This window comes from Xyrauchen texanus, chromosome 38 (assembly GCF_025860055.1).
Source record: "Xyrauchen texanus isolate HMW12.3.18 chromosome 38, RBS_HiC_50CHRs, whole genome shotgun sequence".
NCBI lineage: Eukaryota > Metazoa > Chordata > Actinopteri > Cypriniformes > Catostomidae > Xyrauchen > Xyrauchen texanus.
Genome location: NC_068313.1, coordinates 28,255,187 through 28,267,600, shown reverse-complemented (window position 1 = coordinate 28,267,600; position 12,414 = coordinate 28,255,187). Strand labels below are relative to the sequence as shown.

Here is a 12,414-nt window from a genome sequence, read left to right as displayed (position 1 = left end):
GGGCACAAATCCAAGTAAGCTTAGAAGAAGCTCAGTCTCTGAATGGCAATTCCCAGAACAGCACATAAGAGTGACAAATTACATAGAGAAAACAAAAGCATATCTTGATAAAGTTTGTTCCTGAAGATCTTCTTTACTACAGAATGATCTTCAGAATTGTAAATTAAATTGTAATTAATTAACAATTTCCTCCCAATCTCTGTTTTCTCAAACCTGCTTATACTCAAAGGCATGCAGAGACACCTGCACTGTTGGCAAATTGTGTTTTGATCTCTCATTGCTGATCTGCACTCTCATCTGTCACAAAAGAAGACAGAGAGCATGCAAAATCAAAGGCAGGCTTCAGCAAGTGCAGTAATAAACTAAAATAGAACTAATGAGATCTGTGGAGCCCATTGTCACAACCGAGTGCATATCAAGCAAGAAATAGACTTGATAAGCTCAGAGATTGTTGCAGTGGAAAGCATGAATTACTTCAGCAATACTTGGCAAGTATGGAAGTTGCATTGCAAAAGGATAGTCGCAATCAGGAAAGAGCACAGCCTGAATTTAAAATCTTTTCTTTATGCAGCATGTCACATAGCTACAGTACCCAGTTTTCCTAGACAGAAGCACCCTTGAGGTAATACAGAGTTTAAGGGAGCTCTGATCCATCATGTAATTGAAGGATAATAGGTGTATGGAAATAAAGTAATGTAATGGCAAACAAAAAGTATATCATTATAAAAAATAAGAGTGATTTCCATAAAAAGAATAAACTTAGTAATATCTGTTGACACTAAATGCACATGAAAATAAAAGCTTACTATAACTCAAACTGTTTCAGTGCTCTCCTTTTATCTTTTGAGAACGTCTGCAGTTTCCTACGAAATATCCAATGACAGCAATGCAACAATTATGTTAAATACAGTGTAGCAGTTGGGCAATGACACAGAATGAACACTTATAAAGCTTTCACTTTGCCTATTTTCCATAGTCAGTCAGTGTTGAAACACACTTTTCTTAAAGAGATAGTTCACCCAAAAATGAAAACTATGTCATCATTTATTCACCCTCATGTTGTTACAAACCCATTTTACTTTCTTTCTCCATAGGAAAACAAAAATAGATTTTGCAGAATGTTCAGTCATCATTGACTTACTTACATGGAAAAAACTTATGAGGCTAACATGTTGTAGTGCATGGAAGAAGGAAAGTCATAAAGGTTTGAAACAACATCATAACTTACAATGTAAAAAATAATCCTAATTGTAGAGAAAATAACTCTATAGTATTTTTCTGTTTTTTATTAGATTTCAAGATTTCAGATTCACAACTCTGTAAAATTACAGACATTATCTTTTTAAATAAATTAACAACCCAACTGGAATTTTATGTTTTATGACAATAATGACAAATTACATGTATTTCTAATTTTTTATGGAAAAATTACTATATTATTTTACTGTATTTTTCTGTTTTCTAAAATTACATATATTATTGCTGATATAGACCAATATATATATATTGGTCTATATCAGCAATAATATATAAACAAATTAATATGTAGACCAGAGTATATTAACAGAACGTTAAGCACTTCAAAGGGCTGCTTTACAATTGCCATTGGCCATGATTTGATTGCATTATAATCGCAAAATATGTTCATTTGTTTAAATATCAAGATATAGAGTAGATGGTCCATGCCGCTGCTGAGTTTATTGTGTTCTCTGCTCTTTCTGGCACCTGCTCAGTTTTCTCTCATCATTTGGCAGCTGTTTGGAAAGATGTGCATATCTTATCAGCCAATAAACACCATCACATGTGTGGATTTGGAATGCAGCTAAAGTCCTAAGGAACATTTGACCTAAATAACTGACATGCCTTGTTTCTGATTCTCATTTTTAAGAATTAATTTGGAATTCTGAGGATCTTGGTTGAAATATTGCAACACAACAATACTTTAATGACATGGAGTCATTTAATACAAGGATTTGCAAAGTTTTTAATGCCAGAGACCCCTAAATATGCTAAAGTTACACCCTTTCCTTAAACATAAAGGCAAATATATGTTTCCATGTATTAAGAGCCATTTTCCATGAGTAAAAATATAATAGTACAAGGGCAATATGTTACTTCAAAACATATTATTTGGCACTGAAACAATACAAAAAATTATATTTTTAAAATATGTACGCTGTATTAAGTGAACAGGGTATCTTTACCCCAAAATAACATCAAAGTCAGTTATATTAAGATGAATAGCAACACAAATTTATTTGCATAGAAATGTTCACAATTAAAAATAGTGCTTTTTATTAAGATAAATACTCATTTCTCTACAACAACATACAGTATTTCGTACAAACTACATTAAAACCCATTAAAGGAATATTCCAGGTTCAATCCATGTTAAGATCAATCGACAGCATTTGTGGCATAATGTTGATTATCACACAAAATAATTTTAAACATTATTTTGACAATTTAAACAACTTTACAGCTCAAATGATACATGAGTTTTTACTCCAATTTTCTAAAATTATAAGCCTCAAATTTCTGCCTTTAAACCATCCAATTAACTTCCCATTCACTTCCATTGCAAGCAGAGGCGATTACAGGATTTCAATCTAAGGGGGGCTCAGTCCCAATGACACGATGTGCACATTAAATATATTTCGTCCTTATTTATCACATTAAATTCATGTTAACGTGCATATTATTTATAATTTTGAAAAAGTGTATTAATGTTCAAAAATTTACCCCATTCACTTCCATTTTTTTATTTTATTGTGTTTACATCATTCAAGATATCAGCTACTATTAATTAAAAATATTAAAATTTTCTAAAATAAACACACTTATAAAGTAATAAATTATAATAACTGAAACTGTTTAAAGAACCATTCAAACAATAATTTTTTAAGTTCCATTTGTAAAGAAAAACATTTTCTTTAAATAGTTTATTATAGAAAATCAATAATTCCACATTTTCTATAGATTAAAGTTATATCAAATTCCAAAAAATCTAGTATTACAATAAATGTCACTTTTAGCTTGATGATGTTTCGCTATATGTCATTAACTTGTGACTGGAGTCTTTTGAATTTGTTACAAAAAAAAAAATAGACCAACCCTGGTAAAATAAAAGGTATAAAATAATAATAATAAAAGATCACTTGTACGTTCAGTATGCATTTGTGTACATCACACTTTTGCACCAGTTGGTGGCAAGGAATGAGAGGAATTTTAGGGGGACTGAAGCCCTCCTAACTAGAGTCTAACAACGCCTATGATTGTAAGTGTTTCACTGCAGCCTCGATTATTATTAAGAAAAGGAGGAATCAATCGAAATACATTTTTATGGTAATCAACATCATACCATAAATGATATTGATTGAGCTTAACCTGTATTGAACACAGAATATTCCTTTAAAATTATATTATTTTGTCTCAACAAGATCCAAGTCTGAACAGCAACAGTAAATTTCATAATTTCCACTTTCACCACAAGAGAGAGCTTATAATGCACAGTGGCTGTAATGAACCTCAGACCATTATAGATGGGGAAAACTCATTATCAACACATCATCTTGCCTATTTAATCTTTCTCTCTCTTTTTTGTATCATTTGGATTATTTTTATTCTTAACCTTATTATTATTATTTGACTTATTTTCAATGGAAATTATAATGCCTGACTGTGAATAGCACCAGGACTTCAAGAGTCAACCCATGATAAAATAAAGAGTTATTGACACTTTACCCCACAACAATTCTTGCCGTCTGAAACCTTACTGATCTGCCCCGCTTGCCTCTGAGTGACAGTGCGCGCGCCCAATGAGAGGTCACCGTACGCATTCCACCGTAAATATGAGCCAACCGGGTAAGTGGGGGCGTGATTTTCTCGCACGGCTCCGCTAGGCATTAAGTTTATTTCTGAGCGCGAGCTGCTCTGGGAGAATGAATGCTGCACCTTCGCGCAGATGCGAATGGGAGATTTGGGGATTGCGCGTTTACTTTTAACTTTTTCCTCTTTCTCACCACTGATTTTGAAACAAAACGTTCTGGCTTAGGCTACATCACAAATGGCTTGGAGTATATCAGAGCAGCGGCAACGAAGATCTATTTTATCTCGTTATGCTCACTTGTTTGTCATTATATCGATTTATAATGCATCCGCACAGGGATCTGAACATTTGGGATTAACCTATGGATTAAGATCTGAACTTTCAGAGGACTCTATTCTCGTTACCAACAACGGAATACGGGTTCCCTTTGGCAGATCTGTCAATATAGATCCGATCAACGATCTGGTGATACAAGTTCAAACCGGAGACAAGTGCATTATAACAGTTCTGGATAATGATCCACTGTCGCAGAGACCTGGACAGCTGTCAACCAAAAAGTTTCCTTGTGAATTTGGTCCCAACGATGTTAAATACTCGCATTTCGGATCTAGGAGCCCCTCAAAAGACAGAGTGAGACTTCAGCTGAGATATGATACACTGGCTGATACGGTCATCATCCCTTTTATGATGGAAGTGGAGGTGATCTTCACACAGCTTGAGATTCTCACCAAACACATGCCTCTGCTTGTGGAGAAACTGCTTGGGATGAGTAATCCTATTGATCAGAAAATCCTGGAGTTTACCTATGATAGAAATGCTCATGTGTGTAAAGTTGCATCTCTAGCCAGTGGCAGCTCTTTGCCCAGGTATGGAAAGCTGGTTGATGATGGTACATTAGTGAAACCTCTGGACTGTGACGAATTTGTCAGGATAAACATAAGCTATCAGCATACTTTTGCACATCGCTCTCCAAACCGAGATTATATTCCTATGAATTTAGAATTACAAGACAAAGAGGCAAATGTTTTAAAGCAAGAGTTTTTCCAAATTGTGGTCCTTATAAAAGAGGGTGAGGAAAACACTGCTCCTAAACCGAGTTTTGTTGTGATGATGATGATGGAGGTTGACCAGTTTGTGATGACAGCTATAACCCATGACATGCTTGCAGCTGAGGATATTGAATCAAATCCTGATCACTTAATCTTTAACATCACTTCTCCACTGTCATTTGAGGAAGGTTACATTGTAAGCACAGATGACAGGAATTTGCCAATCACATCTTTTTATCAAGGAGACCTGAAATATCTGAAAATAGCCTACAAGCCTCCCTCTTTGGATTCGGATGCTGAGAGAATTTTTCAAATCGAGTTTGAAGTTTTAGATACAGAGGGGGCTGTATCGGACCCCTTTGCTTTTATGATAGTGGTCAAGCCAATGAACACTCTCGCACCAGTTGTGACTCGTAACACTGGGCAGCTGCTCTATGAGGGTCAGTCAAGGCCGCTGTCCAGTTTACAAAACCTGCAGATTAGCGACGAGGACAATTTAGACAACGTCCAAATCACGGTTATTAACGGGCTGCGTCATGGTGAGCTCACAGTACTGGGGTCGAGGCGAAAATACTTTACGCCAGCAGATCTTGATGTAGGCAGTGTCATCTACCAGCATGATGGCAGTGATACGTATAGCGACAATATAATTTTTAGGATGACTGATGGCAAACATGAAGTCGAGTTTCTATTTCCCATTACCGTGGTGCCAACTGATGATGAGCCACCTATAATCAATGCCAACACAGGTTTAGTCTTGTTCAAAAACCAAATGATGCCCATTTCACCTATAATGCTTAGTGCGGCAGACATTGACTCTGAAGATTCAACTATTAAATTCATAATGGTGCCTTCCTACTCTACTATTGGAGAAGTAATACTACGTCAGTCAGATGCACCTGAGGATCCTTCCACATGGAGGTTCAATGCAGACGATGAAATGTACGAGAAAGCAGTTACAGAATGGTTCCAACAAGACATCACAGAAGGGAAGCTATTTTACAGGTATATTGGACCACATAATACGAAAACCATTATGGATCAGTTTGTTTTCCGTGTGCAAGATGACAATGACCCTCCAAACCAATCAGTTGAGAGTTCATTTATCATCAAAGTTCTGCCCATTGATGATATTCCTCCAGAGCTGTACCCCGGCACCACTCTGCAAGTTACTGTTCATGAGTACCAGCTCACTTTCTTTCGAAATAAATGTTTGCGCTACACTGACTTAGACTCGGAGGATAGGGATTTGAAGTACACCATAACCCAGCCACCCACAGACACAGATGAAAACAGCCCAGGTATTCTGGGAACCATTGTTTTGACTGAAAGCCCAGATACAGAGGTCACAGAGTTCACTCAGGCACAGATTAATCATCACAAGATAGCATACAAACCTCCTGATCTTGAGATTGGTATAACACCGCATGTGGTGCAGTTCCAGTACAAAGTTGAAGACACTGCTGGAAACAGTGTTGATGGAGTTTTCACCATATTTTTGCAGCCTGTCGACAACAAGCCACCCCAGATCACCAACACTGGTTTTACCGTGCAAGAGCGAGGGATTCATGTCATCATGCGTGCTGAGTTGGACACCACAGATGCCGATACTGACAACACACAGATAGTGTTTACAATCACCCAGCCGCCAAAGCATGGTCAGATCAAGTACACATTCACAGATATGACCAAAGGGCATTCGTTTAGCTTGGTTGATATATCCAATAGCAGAATATCTTATGTTCACAATGGAGCTGAGTCAACCAGCGATTTCTTCCAACTGGATGTCAGTGATGGTGTCCATGTTGTCACAATCACGGTAAAGATCAACGTTAAGCCTATTGATGATGAAGCTCCAACTGTCAGTCTTCCCAATGGCACTATTGGTTCTTACATTGATGTTTTGGAGAATGGAGCCACTGAAATCACAACCAATGTCATTCAGGGTCAGGATGAGGACACTGATGACATCAGACTGACCTTTATAGTGGAGGATCCCCCAGTGTTTGGTGAAATATTAGTGAATGGCTTGCCATCCAATAGGTTCACTCAAGCAGACATTATTAGTGGCTTGGTGGTATATGCACACACTAGTGGAGAAATCGGCTGGACAACGAAAAATGACTTTTTTAATCTGACGAACACCGATATGTCTAATGAATGGGCTGTGGGGGTCAATAATATCAAAGGGGTTCGAGTGCAGGTCAACATTCTACCAATGGACAGTCAGGCCCCTGAGGTCTTTGTTGGCCCCCCATTTACTGTCATTGAGGGTGAGAAGAACTTGATTGAAATTTTGCACATTAGTGCTAATGACATTGACACCCCTAATGATGACCTTCTTTGCACAATTATCGTACAGCCCACCTCTGGCTACATAGAAAATATCTCCCCAGCACCAGGCTCTGAGAAATCCAGATCTGGGAATGCCATTAGCGCTTTCACAATTAAAGATATTAGGGAAAATCACATTTATTATGTGCAAAGTATCCATAAAGGTGTGGAGCCAGTTGAGGACAGGTTTACTTTCAGATGTTCAGATGGGATAAACTTTTCTGAGAGGCGCTTTTTCCCAATCGTGATCATCCCATCCAATGATGAAAAGCCAGAGATTCATATGAGAGAGTTTGTTGTGATGGAAGGCATGGACATTGTGATTGACACCCCAATATTAAATGGTGCCGATGCAGATATTCCAGTGGATGAGCTCATGTTTATTATATCAAAACCTCCAAAACATGGATATATTTTCAATCAGTTAACTTCTGGCACCATTCCTGTGACTAACTTCACTCTTGATCAGATTCAAGAAGCTTCAAGTATTGTTTATGAGCATGATAATTCTGAAACCACAGAGGACAGTTTTGAAATTCTTCTAACTGATGGGAAGTTCACAGTGGATAAAACTGTTATGATTATGGTCATTTTAGTTGATGATGAAACACCAAGGATGGCAATTAACGATGGCCTCGAAATAGAGGTCGGAGAAGTGAAAATAATCAACAACAAAGTTTTGAAAGCCACTGATCTGGATACAGAAGACAGCACTCTAAATTACATCATCCGTTATGGTCCCAATCAAGGAATGTTACAAAAGAGAACACCATTCGGATTGCTAGAAAACATAACCAATGGAATGAACTTCACACAAAGTGAGGTGGACCAAGAGATGGTAATGTACATTCATAATGGACAAGAGGGAGTTCGTGACCTCATTAAATTTGATGTCACTGATGGTATAAATCCTCTGATTGACAGGTACCTCTATGTTACTGTCGGTGGAATAGACATGGTGTTCCCTGATGTGATCAGTAGAGGTGTTTCTCTTAAAGAAGGAGGGAGGGTGTGCCTAACAACAGACCTTCTCAGCACCAGTGATCACAACAGACCTGATGAGCACCTGGTCTTCACCATTACCCAAGCTCCTATGAGAGGCCACCTGGAGTGCACTGATACACCAGGAATACCCATTAGTTCTTTCACTCAGCTTCAGCTTGCTGGCAATAAGATCTACTACATCCATACTTCTGACGACGAGGTCAAGATGGACAGTTTTGAGTTTGAGGTGATGGATGGTTACAACCCAGTTTTCCGCACCTTTCGTGTATCAATAACAGGTATAGACAACAAAAAGCCTGTGGTCACCATTCATGCCCTGGTCATTAATGAAGCTGAAAATAAGTTAATCACTCCTTTTGAGTTGACAGTAGAGGATCGTGATACTGTCGACCAGCTTTTAAAGTTCTTAATCACCCAGATGCCAATACACGGCAAGTTGCTCTTCAACAATACCAGGCCTGTCACTTCCTTCACCAAGCAGGACCTGAATGAGAACCTGATCAGCTACAAGCATGATGGGACCAAGTCTGCCTCAGACAGCTTCTCGTTTACTGTTACTGATGGAACTCACACAGACTTTTATGTGTTCCCTGATACAATTTATGCAACTCACAAGCCCCAGATGATGAAAATCACAATTCTTTCTGTGGACAATGGAGTTCCTCAGGTTGTAACTAGCAAGGGTGTTACAACTTTGAGAATTCTCCCCACTGGTCACCTTGGGTTCCTGATCACCAGTAAAACTTTGAAGGCAGTGGACAGAGATAGCCCTCAAAGAGCAGTGACTTTTAAGGTAACTGTGGGAGCAGAGCATGGATTCCTCATTGACTTGGCAAAAGGCAATCACCACATTCACTCAAGGTAAGACTATCATTTCATACAGCGTTAATTACTTTCAAGTTAAATTGACACACATGTGTGACAATGTTGTGTGTGTGAAAATTCTATTAACATAACGAATGTGAGAATAAAGTATTAACATAAACATGATCCTCTAGCATTGCAAATTAAAAATGTGTCAGATGCAGAGATGTATCAGTGTTATGCATTAAAATGCTATACTAACACATAAACTTTGATGATAAACATGATCTTTTAACATTGCACATGGCAGAAAAATTTACAGAAGGCCTGTATAATATAAAAGAATAGTTCATCCAAAAATGTACAACTCTGTCATTATTTATTCACCTTCATGTTGTTCCAAACCTTTTTTTATTGGAACACAAAAAGAAGATATTAGGAAGAATGTTAGGTCTGATAGCATCAGTCACCATTCACTTTCATTGTATGGTTAAAAAAAAAGAAGTGCTATGAAAGTGAATGGTGACTGTGGCTACACTGCAAAAAAAGTATTAAGTATAATTTTATAAAAGTTTAAAAATAGTAAAAATTATAAACATAATAAAAGAATACTGTATATACACAAGTGTACACATAGCAAAATTTTCTAAATGGCTAAATAAGATTTCTCTAAAAACATGACAGAAGTTCTTATTTTAAGAATGTTAGATATGTAGAGATGTAAGAATGTATATATTTTTATTGGAAAAACAAAAATATTTTTGCAGTGTAACAGGCGTAGTGTCTAACATCTTTTGTGTTGTACGAAAGAAAGAAAGTCATACTTTAAAAAAGAATATTTATTTGTCTTGAAAAAGAGCCACACATTGCTTAAAATAAATGGTGTCAACAACACTTGTAACTAAATGTTTTGGCATTGAAAAAGATGAATATTATGTCATTAATGCCTCAAATCATATTTCCCACCAGAGATAGGGAAATGCAACAGTTATGTGGTCTGGAGAGTTAAAAGGCCTTTGTGATTAGAGTTGTAAAAACTTGTAAATGTCAAGTTGGTCTGGGCCACTGACAATAAATAAAGTTGCTGCTCCCTTGTGGGCATTTGAAAATGATGGGTTGACATTTTTATGAAACGGCCCTTTTGAAGATAAATGTTTTGGCATCAAATATTGATGATAGGCTAGATAGGCTGTAGATGCAAGACCCTCTCAGAAACCACCACTTGCATGAAATACACTCCAAGGTTTAAGCAAAAGAGAGGGGGATGAAGGAATTAATGGATGGGTGCCAGCTTCGTTCAGAAGAGAATTGATGTACCACGGATTTCTCCACTCTAAATTAAACCCTCTCCAATTGATGAAGCTCAGACATAATGCAGTTTGGTGCCCTCTGCGTTACTAGACACTTTTTAGGTGGGCTTCAGCCCCCCTAAAATCTGTAACATCTGTAAATAAGTGTTCTAACAGCTGCAGATGCAACACTGTGACTGCACTTGTTTGAAGCGCGAGGCACTTTGCCTTTGGTGGGTTTTCTAACCTGTAAAGACTGACTTAAGTGCGATCCAATAGCATTGGATTGTGGGCTGTGAAGGAGCATATCATTGATTTGAACCACTGAACGAATATGCCCAATTTACTCATTCGGTTTATGAATGAGTGAGGATCAGCGTCATTGGCTGGATCTGAAAATGTAGGCAGCTGACTTGCTGCCTTGCTTCCTATAGAGTTAATGGCTTAACTGACAGCTGTTTTGAATTAATGGAACTCCTAAAGTCCGCATTAAACAGAAGTTGCGACAGACATACTTCCATATTGTGACTTTTTTCCGAGTGAAGCTGCTTATCGAACAAGAAATAAAATTAGGGTGAGGATTTGAGTTTATCCATTGTTTGTTGATTGGATTGTGAAAATATAGGCCTTTTATAGCGGAACGGAGGCAGATCTGAATGCGAGTTTGCAGTTTCCATTATTGGTGAAATTGAGCAGCGATCTCAACACATTTATGATCAAACTGACAACATAAACGCACATCGTGGTCTTAGCCGTTGAAAAACGAGTAAGTAAAAGATAACAATATTTTAACATTTTGTATTAAAATAAAATAAATATAAAGGAAAAAACACTGCATCCGAAGCATTGTATTAATTTGTGATCACCTCAGCAATTCAGCCATGAAATGTCTCGAACACAACCGCAAATTCGCCATTATTCGTCCTTATTCAAAATGTAAATTCAAGCCAGCTGACCCATAACCAAGGAAGTTTGGATTAAGGATTGATAGATTTTAAGGAAAACAGACCATCTTCGCCAATGATTGACACTTCATTCAACTCAAGGTTGTGGTATTTATAAGAAAGGGGCGGGGTTAAAGCAGACGAATGGGACTTTTCCACTGCATGGTACAACTCGACTCAACTCGACTCTGCTCACTTTTTGGGGGTTTTCCACTGTGGATAGTACCTGGTACCTGGTACCTGATCCTGAGCTGAGCTGATACTAAATGTGACATCAAAATCCTGCAGATCACTGATTGGTCATGGAGAATCGTCACTTCCAGCGTCACTGGATTTCCGACACGCGACATCAAGCCACTAGTTTTAAAGTTAGCAACAGCAATAACAGTATCATTTGTTTACATGACTTTCGAATTGTGAAAAATGAAATGGCTGTACGCAAAACCACGCCGCGGTCCACTCGTTAGCGATGAGCGAAACGAAAAAGGTCTCTCAGGAAGTGTTAGCTGCACACAACTACCACCGGACCTACCAACAGTGTAGGGAAAAGTACAAAAAATACACAAATAAACTTAAAAGTGACTACAGAACCATCAAGGAAAAGTGGAAGCGGTTCGACCAAATGGACGGTATCTAAACCGGCAAGCAATAGGACGGAGAGTGCCTGGGACTCAGCCATGATGGAGGATGGTACGTTTTGTTACGTTAACTCTATATTCTGCTTGAAAGCTTCACTTTATTTAGTTGACCAGCTACTGGAAGCTTGCTTCAACCAAGCCAATTTAACTGTTACACTCGTGCAAAATCACCATGCATCACCTGCTTTATGCAGCACAATGAGCTAGTAGCTAACAGCTAGCGGTCGTGTTATTGTTTTGGTCAGTTTGTGTCATGTTTAAGATGATGTCACGATCAGCCTATAATCCCACCCACGTTGAGATGGCACTAATCTGCAGTGGAAATGCAAGCTCAGAAACATAAAGCGAGTAGAGTTGTGGTGAGTCAAACCGTAACGTGCAGTGAAAAAGTGTCATAAATGATTGGAGAAGTCCTACGTCACCAGAGAGAAGTCTGTTGTTTTACCGGAAGATCGAGTTATTACCTTTTGATTAAAGATTACAAGGTCAAAAAAACAAACAATACAAAAAATGCATGCATGG

The 12,414-nt window shown here is 37.9% G+C and overlaps 1 pseudogene; it reads left to right on the top strand.

The window, feature by feature from the left end:
* Nucleotides 1–4,066: 4,066 nt before the first annotated feature.
* Nucleotides 4,067–12,414, top strand: part of LOC127631927 (FRAS1-related extracellular matrix protein 2-like) — a 121,240-nt pseudogene continuing 112,892 nt past the window's right edge.